This window comes from Cupressus sempervirens, chromosome 8 (assembly GCF_028749045.1).
Source record: "Cupressus sempervirens isolate cs-2001-9-10 chromosome 8, ASM2874904v1, whole genome shotgun sequence".
Classification (NCBI taxonomy): Eukaryota; Viridiplantae; Streptophyta; class Pinopsida; order Cupressales; family Cupressaceae; genus Cupressus; species Cupressus sempervirens.
The window spans coordinates 701,614,799-701,640,421 of NC_143125.1; positions in this window are offsets into that span (position 1 = coordinate 701,614,799).

Genomic DNA, 25,623 nt, shown 5'->3' on the forward strand with positions numbered 1-25,623 from the left:
TCTATGGTGGAGGGATATATGGTATACTAGACCATGGTGTACATTAGTGAATATCTTCCTAAGTTTACAACAAATATCCATGTAGATCATATTTGGGATCCTATCTCAATTAAAAAATTTGAAGGGGAGTACTTGATGGGAAAAGGTAGATCGAGGAAAGTGAGAGGGAAATCTAAGATGTTATTATAGTTAATCAATTCTTATAAATATTCAATATAATTTATTTATAATTGGTGTATTTTTTTTTATACAGGTGGTCGAGAGTGGGATGCAATACATTTGTATAATGTGAACAATCTATATTGGATGATGGTATGGATTGAACGATGTCAAAAAAATGGTTTCTCATTAACATGGGAAGGTGTTGCTTCATTGGTTATAAAAGCTCATAATAATGGAGATTCCAATGTTACACTAATGGTAGTTGATCTAATAAAGGGTTTAAGAGTTGGAGAGGTAAGTAGAAATTTATTGATGATCATAACTCAATGTATGTTTTGTATCAAATCATGATGCAAATAATTTACACATGCTTCAAAAATTACAGGTCAAGCACCACAAAGCTATGTACTATCATGATCACAAATTTTGCATAAAAAAGTTGGATGACACAAAGAAAACTTATGATTCTAGGATAATTGTAGTTTTTGAGGTCACCAATATATCATCTAGAAATGACATACATCCTCAATAATCTCAAAATCAATACTATGACATCTTGGATGATATAATTGAGTGCAAGTTTAACTCCTTCAAAGTACTTCTATTTGTCATCAAATGGTATAGGTTATGACTAAATCAAGATGATCCAAATAGAATGGTTATTCAACATGATAATGGATTTACAATGATTAATACAAGATCATTTGAGCTAGTTGGAGATGAGCCCTATGTTCTTCCAAGACAATGTGAGCAAGTGTCTTACTCAAAGGTTCCACATAAATAGGGTAGGTCATTTTTTGTTAGACATGATCCAAGAGGAAGCCTGATAAAGTATAATTTTATGGAAGCAGAAGATACTGAAGATGATGAAGAAGCAAATGATGAAGATCAAGATGATAGTGATGATGATGATGGTGATGGTGATGGTGATGGTGATGATGGTGATGATGATGGTGATGATGGTGATGATGATGGTGATGATGATGGTGGTGATAGAGATGATGATGGTGATGATGGTGATGATGGCGATGATGATGATGATGATGATGGTGGTGGTGGTGGTGGTGGTGGTGGTGATAATGAGGATGATGAAGAAGAAGATAATCAATGACATAATTTAAATTATCAATGAAATGATTAACATGATTTATTGCTTTCAATTGTAATGATTACATATTTATTGTGTTCAATTCTAATGATTACAACATATGTTATTTATAATTACCATGAATGTTTAAATTGTGTTTGATTATCACTCTTTTTGAAAATAGGCAATTGATTATAGACATTGTCACCTCTTCTATTGATGATCTTGCATTCCATATATAAGGTAAATTTTTCATGCTTACGATGTTGCATATTGTTCATGTTATCTTCTAAGTTATTTGTAGCATACGTGTATCATGTAATTTTTAGCTAACTTGAAATAAATAATTAAAATATGAAGGAAATTTGATTACATATTTATTGTGTTCAATTCTAATGATTACAACATATGTTATTTATAATTACCAATGTTTATATTGTGTTCGATTATCACCCTTTTTGCAAACAGACAATTGACTACAGACATGGTCACCCCTTTTGTTGACAATCTTGCATTCCATATATAAGGTAAATTTGTTCATGTTTACGATATTGCATATTGTTCATGTTATCTTCTAAATTTTTTGCAGCATACATGTATCATGTAATTTTTAGCTAACTTAAGATAAATAATTAACATATGCAAGAAATTTGACCCCTTTGGTATGGATCATGCACAATGACATGGATCAGCAGGTATGAGTCAATAAATAGAAATAATTTTATTATATTCTTCTTGTTTATCATTGAGCACGTATGTTATAAATAAACATATTATATAATCATATAATGTATATATAGACAAAGAAGATCTGTATAGAAATATAATTGTATAATCACTTTCAACTTACTACATTTCATATCTCTATTATTCTATATATATTATTTAAATATTATGAAATTTCCATTTGATGGATTGTAGGGCCCACCAAAAGGTACTTGTCAGATCTATCTACATCAAATGAGGGAAATGAGGAAATGATAGATGAAAGCTCTACATGTAGTATGACTAAAATATGGAGATCAACTAGAGGTCAAAAGATTAGAAAAAAATTTATAAACACATGCAATTTTTCCTTGCTAATGGGGGGTCATGTTCTTATGATGATGAGACCAAAGACGACATCAAGGTGCCCTTTCAGTACACACACATTGAAAAAGAATGGGCACCCAATGACCTACCTCTAATTAACACCATTTTTTGTGTTAATGAGAGGATATATTGCATTGCTCCATCCTGATTACATGGTTTGGGCCTATTTTCCATGGATGGGATAAAGGTATGTTACAAAAAAGTTGTCGAATTGTTCAACTATGTTGATTCATAATTACAATGATTGGATGCGGATTGTTCGATATAAAAAAAGTATGCGTAGGTATACACTATCAGCTAATTATATACAATGGAAAGAAAATGATCAAAGTAAAAGATTTTCTATATACACTGATAGGAGACCAAAAGAAAACGGTAATATTATAGGTTTTATAAACAGTATGCGACCTTTCTCAACTAGTAAGCAACCCAATTGCATATTTGAGGCACGTAAAGGGAATGAAGCTTTTGTTTGTGCAATAAAATCAATAAGTGCAGGGGAATAACTACTAATAGGTTTCCATTTAAATCACATAGATACAAACAAAGTTACTATCATGAGGGTCGTAAGTACTAAATACCATTTTCTTAATAAGTTTTTTTTTGCTATATATTACTTTCAATTAGCTGAAGTTTTTATGTTTAATCTTTATGATAGGATGATATGGATCCCACACATGATAGAGGCCACAAGGATGCTACTCCCACCCATTCTTTAGCAAGGGTAAACTTTATTGAAATTGTACAAATTATATAGTTGAAATATTTTATATTATTACGTTATTTTATTTATGGTTTTTGAGTTTTTATGATAGTTTTACTCATATTCCTCTCACAATTTGATGTTCAAGATAAGGGAAAAGCATCTGCAATAAGTACAAAGCCAATAGCTACCCCTTCTGATGATGATATTGTAGAAACACCTAATGTAACAATTTTGTTGAAGAAAAAAATTTAAAAAATTAATTTAGAAATAATGAGAATTTTGGATGAAGAAAATATTCCATCTGAGGAGATGATGAAGAGGCTATCTAATTTGAGAGCGCAAGCTCGTAGTTATGAAGTAAGCAATAATGAATATTTAGTTATAACAAAAGTTCAATAAAGATTTATATTTTATAATCTTTTATGTTGTGAAGTAAAATATTTAATATGTGTTCTTGTTACTGGATTTTTTGGCAACTAATCCACAACCTGGTCAAGGACAATGCGGTGAGGCCAGTACTAGCAGAGCTCCAACTACCAGTGGTAAAATAATGTTTTAGTTAACAAGTTACAAGGAATTTTTAATTTTGAACATTCAAAAACTTCTTAAGTTAACTCTTACTTTTATTATTTTAGAATTTCTTTGGTAACAATGTATTATTTAGGTCATCAAGTGAAAGAGACTCCTAAGAGGTTGACAAACATCCATACAAGATTTCCAACTGCAATGTCAACAACAAGGGGACATCTAGCTAGTAAATCCTTGCTTTGCTATATTTTATTTTGTGTTAATTATTAGTTGATAATTTGTACTTTTATCTTGGGTACATCACATAGTGGATTATTTTTTTAGTGGTAGGAGATGCACTGTTTGCTATGCCAAATGCAAATCATAGTGCATGTATTGGTGATAATTCACCATCATTTCCTAAAGCGACCCATGTTTCTAGCATAGGAGCTATGCAGATGTTGTTGTTGATTGACAATGATGAATCAATGCCTTTAAAATGTCCTAAAATTCTAGGTACTTTAAATAATTATTTTTATATTGTAATATGCATTTACCTATTCATAAGAAGCTTTAGATTGATTATCCCATGACATTTTTTGTGGTAAAGGATACATTTTATAAGAAACTTTACGACCTCACACTACAAACATTTAGGCCCACCATACATATAAGGTGGAACATCATAAGTGAACTAATTTTATCCCACTATTTTTTTTTCATATCATTAATTGGTGCAACATTTTTCCTTTCATTTGGGTCTTTTCTTTTACTAGCTATATCTAACAATTTTGTGTTATTTCTTAAAAGGTGGAACTTGCAAGATAAAAAATTAAAAGATCAACTCATCAAATATTTAGAGCATGGGTTTGGTATTAATATTTTTGATCATAAGAAAATGTTACAAAAATCTTGTAAACATCTTAAGGTTGTGAGAAACTCATATAGAAAGATTCTCGTCCTCAACCCGAAGAATGAGCATCCTCCCTTTATTATAGTGAGGGAATGGAATGAGTTCATTTTGAATGCAAAGGAGAAAGGGGATGGTCAAAGAGAAATTACACTAGCAAATGCGAGAAGGTATGCAATAGTATTAAGTATTAGTAAATTAATGTAATAATGCACTAATTAGTACTGATCTTTATATCTATATCATCTAACATATTTCAAACTTTTTGTAAGTTGCAGGACACATCAAAGGCAACAAAGGCTAGGCTGGAAAAGATTGGGCAGCATAGACGTCACTCTAGGGGATGTTCTAAAATCAAAGCATGAGTTGTAAGTAGCAGTAAATGAATTGCAGAGAAAAAATATTTATAAAATGAAAATAATTTTATTAATTAATAAAAAAATGTAGGGTGTTGATTCTAATTTGGAGGCCATAGAAGAACACAAAATAATTTCTTTCAAGCAAGGCTATGTAATCGTGGCTAAACGCCTACAGTAAGCTTCCATTGCCCCAACCGAATATTCTCCTACATCATGTGCACAAGTAAATATGCCAAAAAATATATTAGAAATTGAATACTTGAGCAACAATTTATTTGATAATAATGTGCATGACATTGCAATGCAACTTGTTAATTGTAACACAGATCATACGCCACATCATGAAGCGCCTAATGTGTATTGTACTATCCATGGAGGTGCTCATTTTATATTTAAAACTAATTATGTAATTATTAATACAATCTATTATCTTTAATTGAACTTGGTGTAACATTTTTATGTATATTTTAGAGGATATAGAATCATGTCATCCTGAATGAGTGTTGAAGGATGTTCAGATTGATTAGTAGGTAGATCATGTCACACATTTAGGTAAAGAAAATCTATGTTTTGTTGTTTTAAATTTATTTTTTGATTTTAGTTCTTTTACTTAAATAAAAAATCATAATTCACTAATATAAAGTGGTGTGAATTTAACTCATGAAGTACTTGTTATTGCAATGGACCCCCCTTTGGTGTAGTGGCCTCATGTTCCTAAAGAGATGAGGAGGAGACATGCATTGCAATTAGAACTAGTAGAGGAGGAGGATGACAAGCACATTGATAATTCTCTTAGAAATTTCATGAAGAAAAAAAAGCAAGAAAGCCAAAAAGAAATGATTGTTGTGTGTTAATGACTTATTCATGAATGTTGCATATTGATGAATTTTGTGTTAATGAATTTTATGTGTTAATGAATGTTATCATCTGATTATAATGATTGAATGTTATATTTCAAAAATGGATGGATGAATGAATGTTATTAAATGTTAATGGGGAATTTAGAGTGATGTTTGGGGGGGAGGGGGGGGGGGGACGAGGGGCCAGATGAGCTTCCACCTTCATGTGGTTGGCCTTGTTTAGTAGAGAATATTAAACTATTCTCAAAACCAAGTGAAGCTCAAACTTTAAAGATAAGCTTATAGTTAATAGTGACAACCAATTAGAAAGCCCAAATGAAGTCCTTTGTTATAGGTACCTTTTTAGTTTTTAAAGCATAATGTTATTTTTTAATATTGTGTAGTTTTTTTCTTAAGTCAAAGTATTCTTTTACTATAAGAACATAATTTATGACCATTTTAGTAACTATTCTAACATCGCTTTATGACAAATCCTATTTTGGCAAAGATGGCAATAAGTGGTGTTGTCTATTCCTTGGGAGATTGGATTACACAAGTCTATATCTCAAAATCATTTGCATGTGGTAGACATGCATACTTACAACCATTTCATTCTACATGTAAAAACATTGATGACACTCTAGACACAAAATAATGCTCATGATGTTGACTTGATAGTACTATGAAGGCAAACCAATTTTTGAATTTGAATAGACATGGATGTTCAGATCTGGTCTCCTTGGATTTAGTCTTCATGTTTCTTTGTCTCATTAACACCTTTGCCTTCTTTCTTAGTCTCTTACAGTTCATACTTATTTAATTTGAATAGTTTTTGAGTTCCTTACAAGAAGGTTATGACAAAAAAAATAGTTATATAGGCTTTGTTTCCTTTACTTGAACTTGATGTTATGATTTATCATTCGACATTTTATTATTTTGATGTTGAACTTGAAGCATATGATGATATGATGGTATGATCATGATGCTTTGATTACAAGTTTATGGTGTTTTTGTTGTTTGTATGATATTATGTGACATTCTAATCTGGATTCATGCTCATAGTATATATCCATTCATAATGTTTCTCCAAATAATCCCTTTGTTGTTGCATCTTTACTATCAATTTGTCTACCATATTCTATTGAGAGTATGGAGATAAGTAAGATCAAGGTTCATGAACTTCTAGAGCTTACTTTCTCCATGTGGATCTTGTGTGATTAGACATGCAAAATTTGAAGAAGGATTTACATGAGCTATACTCTAAACCAATGCCAATCTGAAGTAGATATTTGGCTATGATATCGTGACAACCAAAACTCCTTGGTGTAGGCACTGCTGTCACTGTACCACTCTGAAACTAGTAGAAATACTACTGACACACCTTTTGGACCATAGTTGACATCAATGAAAAGTTTGACATTAATAGAAACCCAACATACATATTTGCATCAATACCCCCCTTCGTCATTTATGACAACACTTTTGGAATCTTCACAACATCATATATTTCCCCCCCTTGACATCAAGGACAAAGGGTGTCCTCTAAAATACTGTATGGACTTTATGTTACCATAGATTACTCCCTATAATACAAAAAGTCATTGTTGAAATATTCAAATATGGAAAGAATACTTATGAGAGGGGGGGGGGGGGTGAATCAAAAGTATTACACTTTATCCATTAAAACTTTTATTTGAAAGTAAATTGCATGCATGTAACTACATCAAGAAAACATGAAACTAAGATATGCATCAACAACACATAACACTAGAATTTGGTAACCCAGAAACCCTCTAGAAATAAGAAGGTAAAACTGGGGTGGGGATGATACCCACAAAAATCACTGTAGCAATATTGTTCAACCACCTCTAATGGTCTACCCTATTAAAGGCCTGCCCTGTTAAAGGCTTTACACTATGTCAATAGTGACTTGGTTAAAGGATTTACAAACACTTAACATGAAGTGTCACCCTATTAAAGGATTTAATCACCTTTTGATAAGGATCTACAAATAGCTGTTAAGCCAACCTATCTACATAGGATTTCCTTTCCAATACAATGGTAAGAGAGTATTAGGTATTATAAACATGATAGTTTGCAATCCTTGATTGTTGAATGTAGGCACTTGTTCTGGTTCTCTCTTTGATTTCAATCCTCTGAGATCTGATTTTTTTTTGTCTACTTTTCTTTGTTTTAATCAACTGAATAATGAATTGCTGCTCTTACTCTCTATGTCTCCTTTCATTGGATTTCATTATGTTTTTCCCTTAACACTGTTCTCCTTCTCTCATCTCACTTTCCAATGAAACTTTCATCTTTCTTAAAAAGAATTTGAAGACTTAGGGTTAGATATGGATCTACGATCCTCATTGAATCTTAATTTCCTGCTCAATACTTGCCTTTTGCTGATTGGTTGCATGTCTTTCCAATTTTCCAATTGGTTGCATGCAGATTGCATAGGAAATGTAAAAGATTCATCTTTATGTCTAGATCTTTTGAGATTTAGCTTATGTCAGCTATAAAAATGGTTTACATCATAGTTTGTGCAATTACGAACTTTTATCCTGATATCTTGAGTTACTTGGCTCCTGAAGCATTACTGATGCTCGACACATGTTGTTTCTTGGATAGCTCGGCATCTAAACAAAACTATATCACTCAACACCTTATGTTACTCGACACTTGATATAACTCAGCACTTGATATCACTTGGCACTTGTTATAACTTGGCACTTGATATAATTCAGCACTTGAATAACTCGACACTTGATATCACTCGGCTCCTACTCTTTGCTTGACATGTATAGTGAAAATATGGTTAAGTGTATTGGCACTTAGCTGTCAAAATTATTCTTTAAACCAACAATCTTCCCCTTTGACATGAGTGGCAAAAACACTTAACTAAGATCTTGTGATCTTTGACATTATTTCATGTATCTTCTTATTTGCTTCAAAAGTATCAAGAAAAAATAACAATATACTTTATGACTCCTTGTGAGTTGATTATGCTTTTTACACTCAGTGACTTCTATCCTGTTTCTACATTCTGACCAATATGTTATATTAAAATTTGTCAAAAATTCTCTATCTCCCCCTTTCATCATATCATTCTGCACTTGACTCCCCCATACTTATTCTCCCCCTTTTTGACACTTATGTCAAGGGTCTTACAAAGAAATTCCATACTTGGCTAAAAATGTACTATTTACTTCAAGGAGTACCTTTAGAGCTGCATCCCAATTTGCTAGTGCAACATCCAATGACTTATGTTGGATGGAAATCTCTACTACCAGCTGTGAAAGTCCATCAAATGTAGAAATATTGGGGTCTTTCTTGAAGATTTTTGCTACATTCATCTGCTCCTTGTGAAGTATTTCCAAATGAGGGGTAATAGAGGATTAAATTTGCATCAATTTAGCTTTTGTGGTTGCCTCCTCTACTGCTAAGACAGCTAACTCTCTTTGTGTGTGAAATGATTGGGCAAAATGCTTCTCACTCTGAGCTAGATTTGTAGGGAGTTGCATGCTAGAAATCTTCAAATTTTTCTCCAAGCTCAGTATCTTCTGGCTAGTGTCCTGTGTAAATGTGGAAAAGTCACACAACTTGTTGTACAGGAAAAATATGTTTCCAAGTACAGTTTTGACTGTTTCAATTTTCTTAGCCAGTTCCACTTGTGATAGTGCTATATCATAGGATATTTTCTTGTTTACCTTGCCTTGAAACTTTCTTTCTAACCATTCCAGTAATTTGGTGTTTGTTTCTTGGTCTTCACTAGTTACCTAGTCAACTATATTAGATAGTTGCTCTATAATTGGCCTTGACTCATCTAGAGACTGTAAGTAGAAAGCTTTATAATTGGCCTTCATTCAAGTTAATCTTATGCTTATGTTATTTTCTTAGTTCTTCTTGTCTCCTTCTTCTATCCAATGCACTCTGAATTTCATTGATCTTCTCTTCAGTGAGAGTGTTGGATTCATAATATGGAATCTTTATTTCTTCATCAAGCTCAGGAACTCCATAGTGAAGTTTCCTAACTACCTTTGATGAGCTTGAGCCTGGTGTCCTGATTTGTAATTGTAACCTATTAGTGCTCAGTTGCTGAAGAGTCTATGTTGGAGTACCATATTTGGATAATGCAACCAATGTTTGTATTGCAGACTCCTCCTTCTTGCTTGTCTCATCTTTTTCTTCAGCTTGTATATCCTTTTGATGATCACTAGGTGGGGTTGAACTTGTTGGCTGTTCAGATGTTTCTTTAATTTCTCCTATTGTTGTACTTGGCATTTTAAGTGTGTTAATGACTACACTTGGTGGAGGTGGTGGTGGAAGGAATAGAATACTAGTAGGTTGTGTGGTCAAAGGTGGTTCTTATATTTTCACCTTGACTACCTTTGTTTTAACTACTAGATTTTGCAATTCATCAACACTGACCAATATGGGATTTGAACATAATTTTGCTACTAGTGTTGATTGGTCAAGGATTTCTAAATCCTCTACAGTTAATGGATTGATGTTTGGACTTGAAGTGTCTGTAACATCCTTGATTTTGATAATCTCTGTAGGTGTGATGGTGGCATGAGGAGGACTAGGAGGGGATACCTATGTGTCTTGCACACTTTGATCTTGTTGCACAGCTGTATCTTTCTCTTCCTCTTTCTCCTCTGTATGTGCCTTTTCAACCTTCTTCTCCACTTGTTCCTTATCTTTTTCTTTGATTCCTGATGCCCTAATCTCCTTTATATTGGCACTTACCTCTGCCTTATATTCTTCATTATACATATCTTCTATTTTCTTGTAAACTATCTTCCACAATCTTGTGGATTTTGTAACTACCTCCTCAATTTTGTTCTGTAAAATGCTGAAAGCTCTATGTTTGGGAGTGAATCTATTGTTATGCCTCTTGACTACATTTTTTACTTGATCCTTACTCAAATCAGGCAACAATCTAGCTAATGTTGATTCCCTTATTTCCCTTTCCATTTGTAAACAAAAATGCCATTTATCCTCTACAATTTTGTACAATTCTTTAGGCATTGATTCATCTAATTCTAGAGGTGTATGCTTATACTCAGCCATCATAGCATACACTGATTCCTCTAATTTATTTTATTCTTCTTTGGTGAGCTTAGAAAAATTTAGGTTCTTTAAACCTTTCAAATCATCATTCTTAATCTTTGAACATAATTTATTAATAGTAGTCTGAGGTTTGTGCCTTACCACTTGAAATTGGTTGTTGTCCTCTGACTCTGTCTTCTCCTCATCTATTTGAGGCTGGATAACAAATTTTCTTTTCTTCTTTAGCTTGGTAGTAGTCTTCTTTGAAGTTTTCTTCTTCTCTTTTGTCTCCTCTTGGGCTTTTTGTGCTGCAGTCCTTGTAGTAGGTCTCTTTGGTGTAGGAGCAACTACTTTCTTCCCCTTGGATTGAGGAGCAAGAGGAGTTGTGGGCTTTCTTTTTGTGACCTTGGTTTTGACTTGTGCTTCCTTGGCTTCTTCTTCCTTAGCACTTTCCTCTTTATCTTCTCCTAACCCTTGAGTCAGACCTTGTGGTTCATCTCCCTCATCTTCAATGTCTTCTTCTTCCTCTTCTCCTATTCCTTCTCCTTGAACACCAAATTTTCTCTTGATTTGTCTCACCAATTTTTCTTTCTTCTTTACTGCTGAGGTAGTCTTCAAATCTTTATCACCATTGATTTTACAACATCATAGGTTCCAAAGGCTTTTTCATTCTTATCAACTTCTTCTACAAAGAGGGTTGTTATTGCTGTAGAGGCTTGATCAATATCGAGTTCATAGCCTAGTGGCCTAAGCCATCTTACTCTAGGTATGACTGCTTGTATATAGGTATAATCAATATCTACAAGAAAACAAATGTCTTTTTCATATTTCTCAGTCAATGAGACTAGAATTCTCATTCTTTGTTTCATGGACTATTTGAAGTCCTCAAAGTAACTAGTCATTTGGGCATCAAAATTATCACCCATCTATTCAATATATCCATTGATTTGTTCAACAATTGTTTTGTCTGGACTCCATCTCACCTTACCCACAGAAGGGAATTCTTTCATTAGATAGAAAAATATGGACACCAAAATTGATCCAAATTTGCACTAAGCTCCCTTGCTCTTCCTTATAGCTCCTAGATTCTAATTAATCCGTTGAAACATGAGCTTTGCTAGATCATAAGTATGATCCTTTTTAATTATCTTGTATGCAACATCAACTACTATACAAGGCACACTGTTTAACCTACTTGACTAATAGAATTTGTGTGAAATAATTCTCATAGAAAAATCTAGTAGGGGTTCTGTGATTGTATCAATAGTCATTCCCCTATTGTTCCATTTAGCACCCATGTTTTTCTCTATTACTTCCCTTTTGTCACTACGCAGGGTCTTCGGCCGATCTAGGGTTGGAATACCGGTAACCCTATGAACAGTTCTCTTGGTGAATTTCATTGGCCCTAATTCTAACCAAAAGGCTCCATCATGTATTCTGCTCAAAACTATGTGTACCCATTCAACTTTAAAAACAATTGAAAATTCGAGGGTTTTGGTCAATCCTTTTCTCTCAACTATTGAGAACCCATCTTTTAGTATCTTGTTCTCACATACCTTGTCATATGCATTGTAAATTTCTAAGTCTCCTATGGCTCCAATTTTGTAGTTATAGCTTCTGCGAACATCTTGGACCATAACAACTTTATCAAGAATAACTAATAATGCACCTACAGGATCGTTCTTTTACACAACTTTTGGAATGGGCTTGAATTTAGGTTGCTTAACTTCATTACTAACCAACTTTATTTCATGACTCTCTTTACCCTTAATAGTGGTTCTAGACCCAGATGCCATTGTTTTCCAAACTAGGGTTTATAGTTTAAACAAGTTTATAAACTCTACATAGCTCGGCACTTAAGTAAAATACCTCAAATCAATGAAACTTGTGCTGAATCATTGTGGGAATCTTTTACAAATGACTTCTGAGCTAACCTTAATCTTCTCCGCTCTTCTTAGCTTTGCTTCACACTTGAATGGTGGGAAGTGATTGAAAATTGAACTATGTACCCTTCAAAATAGAGTAATTAATGCTTAGTGCACTGACAACTGTCTACTCGGCACCTGAAGGATTTTGACATGACTCGACACTCATTGTGTTTCACTTTGCTCGACTCCCATTAATATTTCATAGCTCGACATCATCTATCAACTCGATCCCTATTAGCAACTTGGCACCTAAAGACAATTTTGGTAGATTTTGCAAGATTCTTGATTTTGACTTAGCATCTTTTCTTATGCTGATTTCTTCTTTGCAGTCCTTCTATGTCTTGGGACTGATGTATGATGTAACTTAGTTTATCAATCCCACACACATATTCTTGCTTAATTTGATGAAGTGTGATCACTTGACCTATTAGGTGAAGTGATCTCTGCACTTGATGTGTTGCACTCATCTTTCTTCTTCCATGTCTTATTCATCTCACTTCTGATGTGTTCAACATCTATCTTTGCCTTTTCATTGTTGAACTTAGAACTTGGTGCCTTTGACCTTGTTGGCAAATTCCTGCTGATATGACCAGTTTTTAAGCAACTGAAACATGTGGTTTCACTCAACCATCTTTTATAGTTTCCCCTAAAATGTGTTCTTATGCAATTCTGGGGTATATGTCCATATTCTTGACAATAGTGACAACTATACCTGGTGTTGTAATCCCAAAATTCATGGTTTGATGTCTTTGTTGGTTAATTTGATGTCCACATAGGCTTTGATCTGCATTCAAAAGCTCTATGTCCATATTTCTTGCAATTATGACAGTGACCCTCAAATCTTGATGTCTTAATAGTCTTGGTTTTACATTCATATGCTTGATGACCTTGCTTCTTGCACTTATGACAATAGTTTACATTCTTAGGCTTATCATGCTGATGGGCATTCTTGCTTCTACACACATTAGATGTATGTCCTTTCTTTCCATAGAAATAACATGTTGGTTTGACATTTTTACCTTTGTCACTTCTTTATTTACCACTCTTTGAGGATTCTCCATCTTCAGTGCTATTGTATCCAAGTCCTAATGTATCATGGGTTGATCTTGGGGATTTCAGTAATTCCTCAAAATACTTGATGGCTTCATTGGGTTTGTTGAAGCTTTCTGAAATTTCCTTTTCTCTTCTTAAATCATTCTACAGTTGTTCATTCTACATCTTCAGTGTAGAGATCTCAATATCTTCACATTAAGTTCATGATGAAGGTACATCATTTGGGCAAGTGTATCCATCTACATGTTTGAGATCCTTGTTAATTCCGTACATTTTTCTTCAAGCCTATTTGCAAGATTCTTTTTGTCAAATTCCAGCATGACTTTAACTTCAACTGCTCTTTTCTTTTGTTTAGTGATTTCACATAACATTATGGCCTGTGATTCATGTTCCATCTTAAGAGATCTTATCTCATCTGCTTGAACTTTGTTTTTCTCCATCAGTTCTGCAATTACTGCATCAAACTCTTTAGTATCTCCATTGGAAAATATATTTGTGGTATCAATCTCCTTATATTTTATCTCATTTTTGGCTATGGCTAGATCCTTCCTTCTTCTCAATGAGTTTCTCAACTTATCTCTAGATTCCTCCAAGCTATGCAGAGCAAGTTGCACATCTATCACCCGATTTTCAATGATCTTTCCAAGTTTGAAAACTTCCATCTTTAGATCTTTTCCTCCAAGTTGTTAGGCTTTTTCTTGTCAGAACCTAATCGGCTTTGATACCAATTGTTGGAATATTCAAATAAGGAAAGAATACTTATGAGAGGGGGGGTGTGAATCAGAAGTATTACACTTTATCCATTAAAACTTTTATCTGAAAGTAAATTGCATGCATGTAACTACATCAAGAAAACATGAAAATAAGACATGCATCAACAACACATAACACTAGAATTTGGTAACCCAGAAACCCTCCAGAAATAAGAAGGTAAAACTGAGGTGGGGATGATACCCAGAAAAATCACTGCAGTAATATTGTTCAACCACTTCTAATGGTCTACCCTGTTAAAGGCCTTCCCTATTAAAGGCTTTACACTATGTCAATAGTGACTTGGTTAAAGGATTTACAAACACTTAACATGAAGTGTCACCCTGTTAAAGGATTTAATCACCTTTTGATAAGGATCTACAGATAGCTGTTAAGCCAACCTATCTACATAGGATTTCCTTTCCAATACAATGGTAAGAGAGTATCAGGTATTATAAAAATGATAGTTTGCAATCCTTGATTGCTGAATGTAGGCACTTGTTATGGTTCTCTCTCTGATTTCAATCCTCTAAGATCTGATTTATGTTTTTCTACTTTGCTTTGTTCTGATCAACTAAATACTAAACTGCTACTCTTACTCTTTCTGTCTCCTTTCACTGGATTTCATTATGTTTTTCCCTTAACATTGTTCTCCTTCTCTCATCTCACTTTGCAATGAAACTTTCATCTTTCTTAAAAAGACTTCGAAGACGTAGGGTTAGATATGGATCTACGATCCTCATTTAATCTTAATTTCCCACTCAATACTTTCCTTTTGCTGATTGGTTGCATGTCTTTCCAATTTTCCAATTGGCTGCATGTAGATTGGATAGGAAATGTAAAAGATTCATCTTTATCTCTAGATGTTTTGAGATTTACCTTATGTCAGCTATAAAAATGGTTTACATCATAGTTTGTGCAATTACAAACTCTTATGCTGATATCCTAAGTTACTTGGATCCTGAAGCATTACTGATGCTTGGCACATGCTATTTCCTGGATAGCTCGACATCTAAACAAAACTATATGACTTGGCACCTTATGTTACTCGACACTTGATATAACTTAGCACTTGATATCACTCGGCACTTGATATCACTCGGCACTTGATATAATTTAGCACTTGAATAACTCGGCACTTGATATCACTCAACTCCTACTCTTTGCTTGGCATGTATAGTGAAAAAATGGTTAAGTGTATTGACACTCAGCTATCAAAATTATTCTTTAAACCAACAGTCATATCTATAACTAGACCCACATATCCTTCTTTGCAATTCATGACTTCAATATTTACATTAGCTTCCCCTATCCTAATCGATTCCCCCTTAGGGAATGCACTAAAAATGAATGAAATAGAAATCAAAACTATATTTCTCATTTTCCAGTGTATATATAAATCCAAAAATTTCTTACCACCAAAGTTTGGTCTTATACGTCAGGTAATATGCCATTATACTATATCTTCAACAATCCAAAGTAGATTCCCATGAGGAAGCACCTATTATTTTTTACAGGTTACAAGATTGATATATACCAATTTTGGTGTTGCTCTTTTAGCATTGGCATCAAATGCACTCCATAAACTGTGGAAATGGCCACAAAATGAACAAAATCCATCTAGAAAGGTGATGCTCTTAATTTGGAAAGAATTTTTGTGTGCTTCTTAGAAAATTGTCTTTTAAGTGATTAAGACAGTGATCTTCTCTACAATCTACTGCTAATCTTCAACCACAAATGTGGTAGCTAGCTAGTGGGATTGTGATGACTAATGATATCAATGCTACAAATCTAGAAGAAGTTGATGCTTGCATCGCTTTGTCTAAGAATGATTCCTATGTAATGTCTGCCTCTAGTAGAAAGGTCTCCTTGTTCAATATGATGACATTCAAGGTGCATTTTTTGAAAATATGTTCCTCTTCAACATGACTGCTAAGCTAGTCAATTTAGAAATTATATTCTTACTTGTGTTCCTTACCAAGTGTTTTGTTTCCTTTTTTCAACCAAATTTTTGAGAAAATATTATGTGGCATGCTTGCTAATGAGTGTTTATAGCAGGTTATGACTACCTTCATGGCATCTCCTCCTATAGCTACTTTTCTAGCTTTTCACCCTCAAGATAATAACATCATTGCAATTAGGATGGAAGATTCAACAATCCAGATATACAATGTCCAAGTAGATGAGGTGTGATCAATCAGTCTCTTGCCCACTCATTTAGTGCATCATTAAAAATGGTGACTTCTAACTTGTGTCTTTTCAAAACTTGTTTAAACTAACTAGGTAAAAATGAAGCTTAAAGGCCACCAAAAGAAAATTATAGGCTTGGCATTTTCACACACTTTGGATGTATTGGTATCTTCTAGGGTTGATGTCCAAGTTTGTCTTCTTTTTGTATATCTATTGCCATCTCATTTTGTACATTCACATGTCTATAGATTCAAATTAGTAAATGTTTGACCAATGTTCTAGCAACTCTATTTTTGGAGCATTGATAGACGAGAGAAGCAAAAGTCAAAAAATTTACAAGTGCAGATAGGAAGATCATCACCACCAGTTGGGGATACAAGAGTATAGTTCCATAATGATCAAGTTCACTTATTGGTTGTTCATGAGAGCCAGCTTGCTATTTATGATGCTTCTAAGTTTGACCATTTGTATTATGTAAGTATTTGTTAGCAATTTAGAATTCAAATTTAGTAAGTGATAATGATGTAAGCTACCTTCTCTATATGAGTGTAAACTGATATCACATTTGTTTGCACTGTAGTGGACACCTCATGATTCTCTATATGCTCCCATTTCAAGTGCCATATATTCATGTGATAGTCTTCTCGTAGTTGTAGGCTACTGTGATGGTGTCATTGGAGTATTTGATCTAGAGAGTTTGAGGCCATGCTATCATGTTGCACCTTCTGCATATTTAGCTATAGGCATGAATAGGTAAGTTGGCCTAGGGAGGACAAAGTTATGTTATGTATGAATAAATGAATCCCCAAGTATCTTATGATTTAACTCAAAATGTATCCTTTAATTAATCATGTAGTGTCTATCCTCTAGTAATTGCATCACATCCATTTGACTCAAATCAGTTCGCTCTTGGAATGACTGATGGAGGATTTTATGTCATTGAGCCTTCAGAATGAGAATGAATGTGGGGTGTGGGACCTCCTCAAGATAATGTTACCATTGGACCAAATCCAACATTAAAAAATCAAGGTTCAGAACTAGCTCTAAGGTAGTTCATCATATTAGAACATAGCAAATGGTGCCTTGTACTACTTTTTTATGTTTATCACTTACCTATCTACAACTCCACAATTGATATTGACAATCTTTTGCCCTCACTATGCTCCTTTTGATATATCAGTCTTATATATATATATATATATATATCTTCAAGATATCATGGTGCTTCTTTGTGTATATGTTTGAGCTTTTAGAGAAAATCATTCACTTATGAACATTCCATCAAAGATTATGTATACTGAGGATATGGCTTTTCTAGCTATTAAGTCAAAGTTTCACATTTTTTGAACATTCAAATAAATTTACTTTTATTAATGCAACTAAACTATGAGTTCCTTTTGTGTTCTTGACAAATGGTAACCTTTCAACTTTTGTGAAGCCATTATGGATGCAAATGAACTACAACTGGTGAGGTGTCAATTTTAAGGCAATTTTTGTTTCTATAGTATAGTTTAATTGCTAAAAATATTTCATCTAGAGGTGTTAATTGATAGATTGTTAACCTTTCATGTCATTTTCTACTTTGGTTGGGTAGTTCTCCTTGCATATGTGAATCTTGCTATAGTCTTTAGCCTAATGATAGTTTGGTATTACATATAGGGCGATAACATAGTTGCGTTACAACTTTGCATTAAACAAAACATCAAGGGATAATATTTGGATTGTTGATATTTGTAAATTATGTTGGTTTTAGACATAGTTAGATCCTAAGTAGCTTCCCTCTAAAATTTGAAGAACTATCATACTATTTTGTTTTGTTTTTTTTATGAAAGTGAAAAATCAAAACACTATTAGTTTTTGGCAAGTTTGTTGGAGACAAGACACAAGAAATTGTGATTCCAAGAAAAACATCTTATCACATTTGAGTTTTGGACTATGCATAACACTTCTAGTATAGAAGTCTCTAATTCCCTAAAACATTTTCATTCATGAATCAAGCCAAGGTTGAAAAAATTGAGACTAGGCTGGCCAAGATCTTCCATGAGTCTACCTTGAGCTGATCCTTTAAAAATGCCACTTGAGCTTCTAGCTCCTTAGTAGTCTTTGTTATCCATATGTATGGCATTGTTTTTCTTTGATTTTATCCACAAAGTTACTATGTGCCAAACTTGGTGGTAGGAAAGAGCTAATAGGCTCAATGATTGATTGCATTTTAATATTATGTCCTGATTACTCTTGCCAAGGAATTGATCAACAAGAAGCCAAATAAGGGGTTTTAGTTATATATGCGCTCTTATGATGATGTGATTGGGACTATAAGTTTTTTTGTCACATTTATCTATTTCAAATATAGAGATTAGTTAGTGTTATTGGCTTTCATTCCTGATAAATAATTCTTTCCTAATTTTATTTTTCCCTACAATCTTCACAACCAATGGTGTCTCAAGAAGCAAAATTTAGACAGGTTGTGCCAATTATTGCAAAGGCTTTGCTCTCATTGGAGCCTTCTAAACTGCACAAAATTTGATTCTAAAGCATAATCGCTTGGTGGAGACTTAAGATATCATGCACATCTCTTCCTCCTTCCCATTTTTTTGTATGAAATAAATCATGTGATGAATGAAACAATGGTGTGGAGGTAGAAATGTACATGATACCCTAAGTCTCATGCACTAAGCAATTATGCTTTAGAATCAAATTTTGTGTAGTTTAGAAGGCTCCTATGAGAGCAAAGCTTTTGCAATAATTGGCACAACTTGTCTAAATTTCTACCAAGCATTGGTCTCAATTTTAACGAACATGTCTTCCCTTTACCATCAAATGTATGGTACCACCATAGAAAATTAAGGTGTTTTGGTCACAATTTTGACAACAATTGGTCAATTTTGTCATCCATGGTATGGCACCACTATAGAAGATTGAAGGGATCTTGGTCGCAATTTCAGCACCAGTTGGTCATTTTTGCCTTCAAAGGTTTGGCTTCATTGTCAAAAAAGTCAAGGGGTTGTTCATCAAAATTTTGACCAGAGATGGATGCAAATGAGGAAATAAGAGTTCAATCTAGACTAAGGAAATCAATGAACCTCTCATTGGTAATTCAACCTTTTTAAAGTCAAAATTTTGACACATAATGGCTAACAAAAAAATTGATGAAAAAATATTGACGACAAGTTTAGTTGTCTATTCGACCAACTCTGATCGAGATTGCGACCTTTTCTCATCAAAAATTAGGGCTAAATTTACTAGTGGATTTACATTTGGAGTAGCTTGACGTTAAAAAACCTTTCGTCATGGTGATTTGGATGAAGATATATATATATATATATATATATATATATATATATATATATATATATATATATATATATATATATATATATATATATATATATATATATATATATATATGGCACAACCACAGGGATTTGAGGTCAAAGATAAGGAGAACTTAGTGTGCAGATTGAAGAAAAGTTTATATAGCTTGAAGCAAGCACCTTGGCAATGGTATATGAAATTTGATAGGTTTATGAATGAGCATGGATGCATTAGGTATCATTTAGATCATTATATTTATTTTAAGAGGTTGGATGATGACAACTAGATTATTCTATATTTATATGTTGATGATATGCTTGTAGTTGGGTCTAACATTCATTTTCTATGAAAGATTTGGGGGAAGCAAAAAAAATCCTTGTTATGAAGATTTGCAGAGATAGGAAGAATAGGAAATTAACATTATCTTAGGTTGATTATATTATGAAGGTGTTGCAATGTTTCTCTATGGAGAATGCTAAAGCTATCAACACACGTTTACCTAGTCATTTGAAGTTGACTAAGGAGATGTGTCCCAAGACACAAGAAGAGGAGGATAAGATGTCTATGGTACCTTATTCTTCAACTATAGGAAGCTTGATGTATGCTATGGTATGTACTAGGCCAGATATTGCACATGCAGTGGGAGTTGTTAGTAGGTATATGAGTTATCTAGGAATTGAGAATTGGAATGTAGTTAAATAGATTCTTGGATATTTGAGATGAACATCTAGTAAGTGTTTACATTTTGGGGGACTCTACTACTAATTTATAGGGATATGTTGACTTAATTTTTGTAGGGGATATTGATACCAGACAGAGTACTATAGGTTATGTATTTATTGATGGTGGAGCAGCAGTGAGATGGGTTTCTAGGTTAGCAGAAGGTTAATTCTTTATTCACTATAGAGGCAGAGTATGTTGCTACTATAGAGGAAGCCAAGGAGATGATATAGCTTCAATTCTTCATGGACGAGTTGCAACATCCATAGAGGAATAATTATTTTCTCATAGATAGCCAGAGTGCCAGTCATCTTGCAAATAATTCAGCTATGTATTCAAACACAAAATACATATAGTGGTGATATCATTTCATTCGGTCAATTTTGGATGATGGAAAATTAAAGCTAAACAAGATATATAAAGATGATAATCTAGTAGATATGTTTACCAAGGTAGTAAAAAGGGAGAAGCTGAACTCTTCTTCCACCTTGGTTGGTCTTCTAGACTAAACAAAATAAAAGAACAATAGAGTCTAGCATGGTTTGATATTCTAGCAGGAGCTATAGGTTTAGTAGTGCTATGATTAGTCTTTAAGCGGGAGGTTATTATTGTGGAGTTTGATAAGTCTCCAAATGGGAGATTGTTGTGGTGTGGAGTCTAATCAAACTTAGAGGTTTATTTGGCAAAATTTTCTCCCAATATTATATCTACAGGGGTTGGGTGTAGCGCCCCCAAGATGGGGTCAAATAGCTATTAGAATTCTTTAGAATAACTGAGAGGGTAGGGGTGAATCAGTTATACAAGGTCTAAATGCCCTAATAATACTTTTTTTTTCTCCAATTATAGTGAGCCCATTAAACTGTTCATCCATCCAAGCTTAAATCAACCATCTTAGCAAGTTATAGCAAATCAACATGCATGAATAAAACATGCAAGATCAACACATGACAAAGTGATTTACGTGGAAACCCAATTTGGGAAAAACCACCAGTAACATGCTACTCAATTCTCAATCTTCTAAAGTGATGCCTATTAAAGGCCTATACTATTAAAGGCTCACAACACACTGTTAAATGTGACCTTGTTAGAGGATTTCACCATACTATTAGGAATGGGCCTGGTCAAAGGACTTTAGAACATTCACTTGGAATGTCACCCTATTAAAAGATTTACAACATGGCTATTAAACCAACCTATGTCCATAGGATTTATACTAACTGTTAAAATTTCTAGAGAGTAACAATAATGGCTTTTGATCTGATACAACTTACAACATATCTTGCAAATTACAGATCACACTTTAATTCAATCCTTTGCTTGGCTTTAATCATTGTAACTCTGACAACTTGTCATCTCATGCTTTGTCACCTTGAGTCCTCTTGCTCATCATACCAATGCAATCATATCTGTGGCCATCTATCAAAATAGAGTATATGTGCTCTCTTTCACCTTAGCACCTTCTTCAACACTTCATGCTTTCATGCTTGACCACCTATTTTCTTCGTGACCTTATGACTCCTTAAATAGAAATCTAGAATACCTTTCCTGCTCGATTCTCCCTCTCCAACTTTAGGGTTTCAATAGATTAGGTAGGATACAATGTATCTATCTCTTATCTTACTCTTATCTAGAAACTTTGTCTAGAATCCAGTTGTATTCACCAAAAACATTTTTCATAGTGTTCTGTGCCACCAGCTCATCATTCTTATCTTCTATCTGATTCACAAAATTCTAGATAACTACCATGTTGGCTTAGATCTGGTGAATCTTCAACTTTCAAAATAATGCAATAACTCAACATTATTGGTTTTACTGATGCTCATCTTTTTTTGTGTTACTCGACACTTGTATCATGCTTGGCACCTGATCTTTACTCGGCACTTGATCTTCACTCGACACTTGATCTTCACTCGACAGCTGAAGGTTGCTCAGCATGTGAAGATCACTCGGCACTCACTAAAGTTAAACTTTTCTCAGCGTTAACAAAGAATCTGTTCGGCACTAACTAGCTTGCTCAGCTCTCTCTAATGAACTTAGTTAGGCTTTACAAATGACTTAGCTAAACCTTACATCTTTGATGTGTTTTAGGGTGTCCATTCTCTGTGTCTTAGAATATGTCATCAATACACTATTTCATCAATGTCTTAGCTAATCCTTATACTTCATTATAACATGATAACTTCAACCTTTCTCTAAGTGCTCTAGTTACATCTTATTGATTGCCTCCTCCTTGTCAATCAACCAATTGATAGTGTTTGGATCACTAAAGCAATTGTCATTCTTGCAAGTAGCAAGTTTGACATCAATGACAAAACAATGATTGAAAACATTCTTTACTATCCATTCTCTTTTCATTCATGATCTTTTCAATTATTTTCAATAATCTCCCTCTTTGGCATTGATGGTAAACCAAACTGATCAATTGATCAACTTAGTTACCACCAAAATTATATACATTTTCTGCTACTTTCTGCTTCTCCTTCTTGACTATTGCATCCTCATATCTTTACCTTTTAGTTTCTCATAAATCTCCCTCTTTCATATATATCTCCCTCTTACTTTGTATTGATCAGTTTTCTGCATATATCGCCCTCTTTGACATAAATTCCAAAGGTGTAGCATCTTTAACATTTGAAATATAAGTTTTGCATCTCTATCACCATGCTTGTGACTGATTTGGAGTTTGTGCTCCTATTGTCATCCTCTGCATCAATCTTCTAATATTTCAATAATTTGTTCCTATTGATGCAGGGAAACTTCTTTGTTGCTTGAAACTGCTTGAGTTAGGGACATTACCCCCAACTTATCTCTAAGATATTCATAAGCATCCTTGGGAAATGGTTTGGTGAAGATATCAGCAAATTGTTCTTTTGTATTGATATATTCCATCTTCACTTGTTTGTCTTCTACCAATTCTCCAACATAGTGATACTTGATTGCAATATGCTTGGTTTTTGCATGCATTACTAGATTCTTGGATATGTTTATAGCACTTGTATTATCACAATACAATATCAGAAGTTTGGTTACCTCTTCTTTCATTCCTTTTAATAGATGTGTGAGCCACACAATGTTTGTGCAATTGACTACTGCTGCCACATATTCTGATTTTGCAGTGGATTGAGATGTGCATGTTTGTTTCTTGCTAGTCCAAGTAACTAGCCTTTTACCTAGGAATAATGCTCCTCCACTTGTGCTTTTCCTATCATCAATGTTGTCTCCCCAATCTGTGTTTGTGTATGCATTGAGCTTAAACTTCTCATTCTTTTTGCAATATAGGCCAAAATCATCGGTTCCTTTGAGATACCTCATTATTCTTTTTTACTACCATGAGATGATTTTCTTTAGGATTAGCAGAGAATCTAGCTACTATTCCAACTGCTAATCCTATATTTGGTCTGCTATGTACAACATATTGTAGTTTTCCAATCATGGATCTGTAAATTGTTTGATTGACTTCAGCTGATTCATCATTTTTGGATAGCTTATGTCTTGTTGCCATTGGTGTGTTGATTGGTTTGGAGTCTTCCAATCCAAACGTTTTAAGTATCTCTTTGATGTACTTTGATTGTGTTAAAAATATATCATGTTTTAGTTGATGTACTTGCAGTTCAACAAAAAATTTGATCTCTCCAAACATAGACATCTCAAACTCATGTTTCATTTTGTCAGAAAAACTTTTGCAAAGAACTTCCTTTCCTCCAAAAACTATGTCATCCACAAAGATTTTAGATACAAGAATAACCTTACCTTCTTCTGATTTGATGTACATGTTGTTGTTATCATTAGTTCTTTCAAATCTTATTTGCACTAGATACTTGTGAAGTCTCTCATACCATGCTCTAGGTGCTTGTTTCAGACCATAGAGTGCTTTATGTAGTTTACAAACCATATCCCTATTGTTCTTATTAACAAATCTCTCTGGTTGTTCAATATAGACTTCCTCTTCCAATATACCATTCAGAAAAGCAGACTTTACATCCATCTAATAGACTTTAAAACCTTTATATGTAGCATATGCAAGTAAAGTTCTTACTCCTTCCATTCTAATAATAGGAGAAAATGTTTTCCCATAGTCTAATCCTTCTTCTTGAGCATAACCCTTAGATACTAGTCTAGCTTTATTTCTAGTGATCTCGCCATTCTCATCTAGCTTGTTTCTGAATACCCACTTGGTGCCAATCACATTTTTGTCAATTGGTCTAGGAACCAAACTCCAGGTTCTATTCTTCTTTATTTGATCAATCTCTTCTTCCATACCTTTACACCAGATACCATCTTGTAATGCATCATATACTATCTTAGGTTCAAATTTTCTTACTAGACATGATTTATTTCTTAGTCTATTCCTTGTCATTGGTCTTGCATCTTTGTCGACAATTATCTGTTTAGTAGGTTGATGTTTTTCAACATATTTGGAAAATCTTGGTTCTGTCCTTATTTCCATGTTTGTTCTTTTAGATTTAGGGTCACTATGCACTTCGTTGTTAGGTAGTTCTACATCTCTTTCATGTGTACTGACTTTAGAACCAGAATGTGCATTTCCTTCATTCTGCAACTCGACTTCTGAATGCAGCTCGGAATTCACTAGTTGTGACTTGGCTGAAATTGAAACTTGTTGTTGAATCCTAATTTGATTGATAGCATCCTTGTCAATGGGCATTCCTTCATAAGAATACACAAAGGTTCTGTATTCATCCATTCTCTTTGGTTTTTCAACTTGGACATATGTTTGCTCATCAAAGTTTACATTTGCACTTTCCACAATTTTGTCAGTGTTAGTATTTAAACACTTATATGCTTTACTTCTAGCGGAGTAACCATGGAATATGCCTTCATCACTTTTTGCATCAAAATTTCCATTTCTAACATCTTTAAGGATAAAGCATTTGCAACCAAATACTTTGAAATGCTTACATTGGGTGAGTGACCATACCATAATTCAAAAGG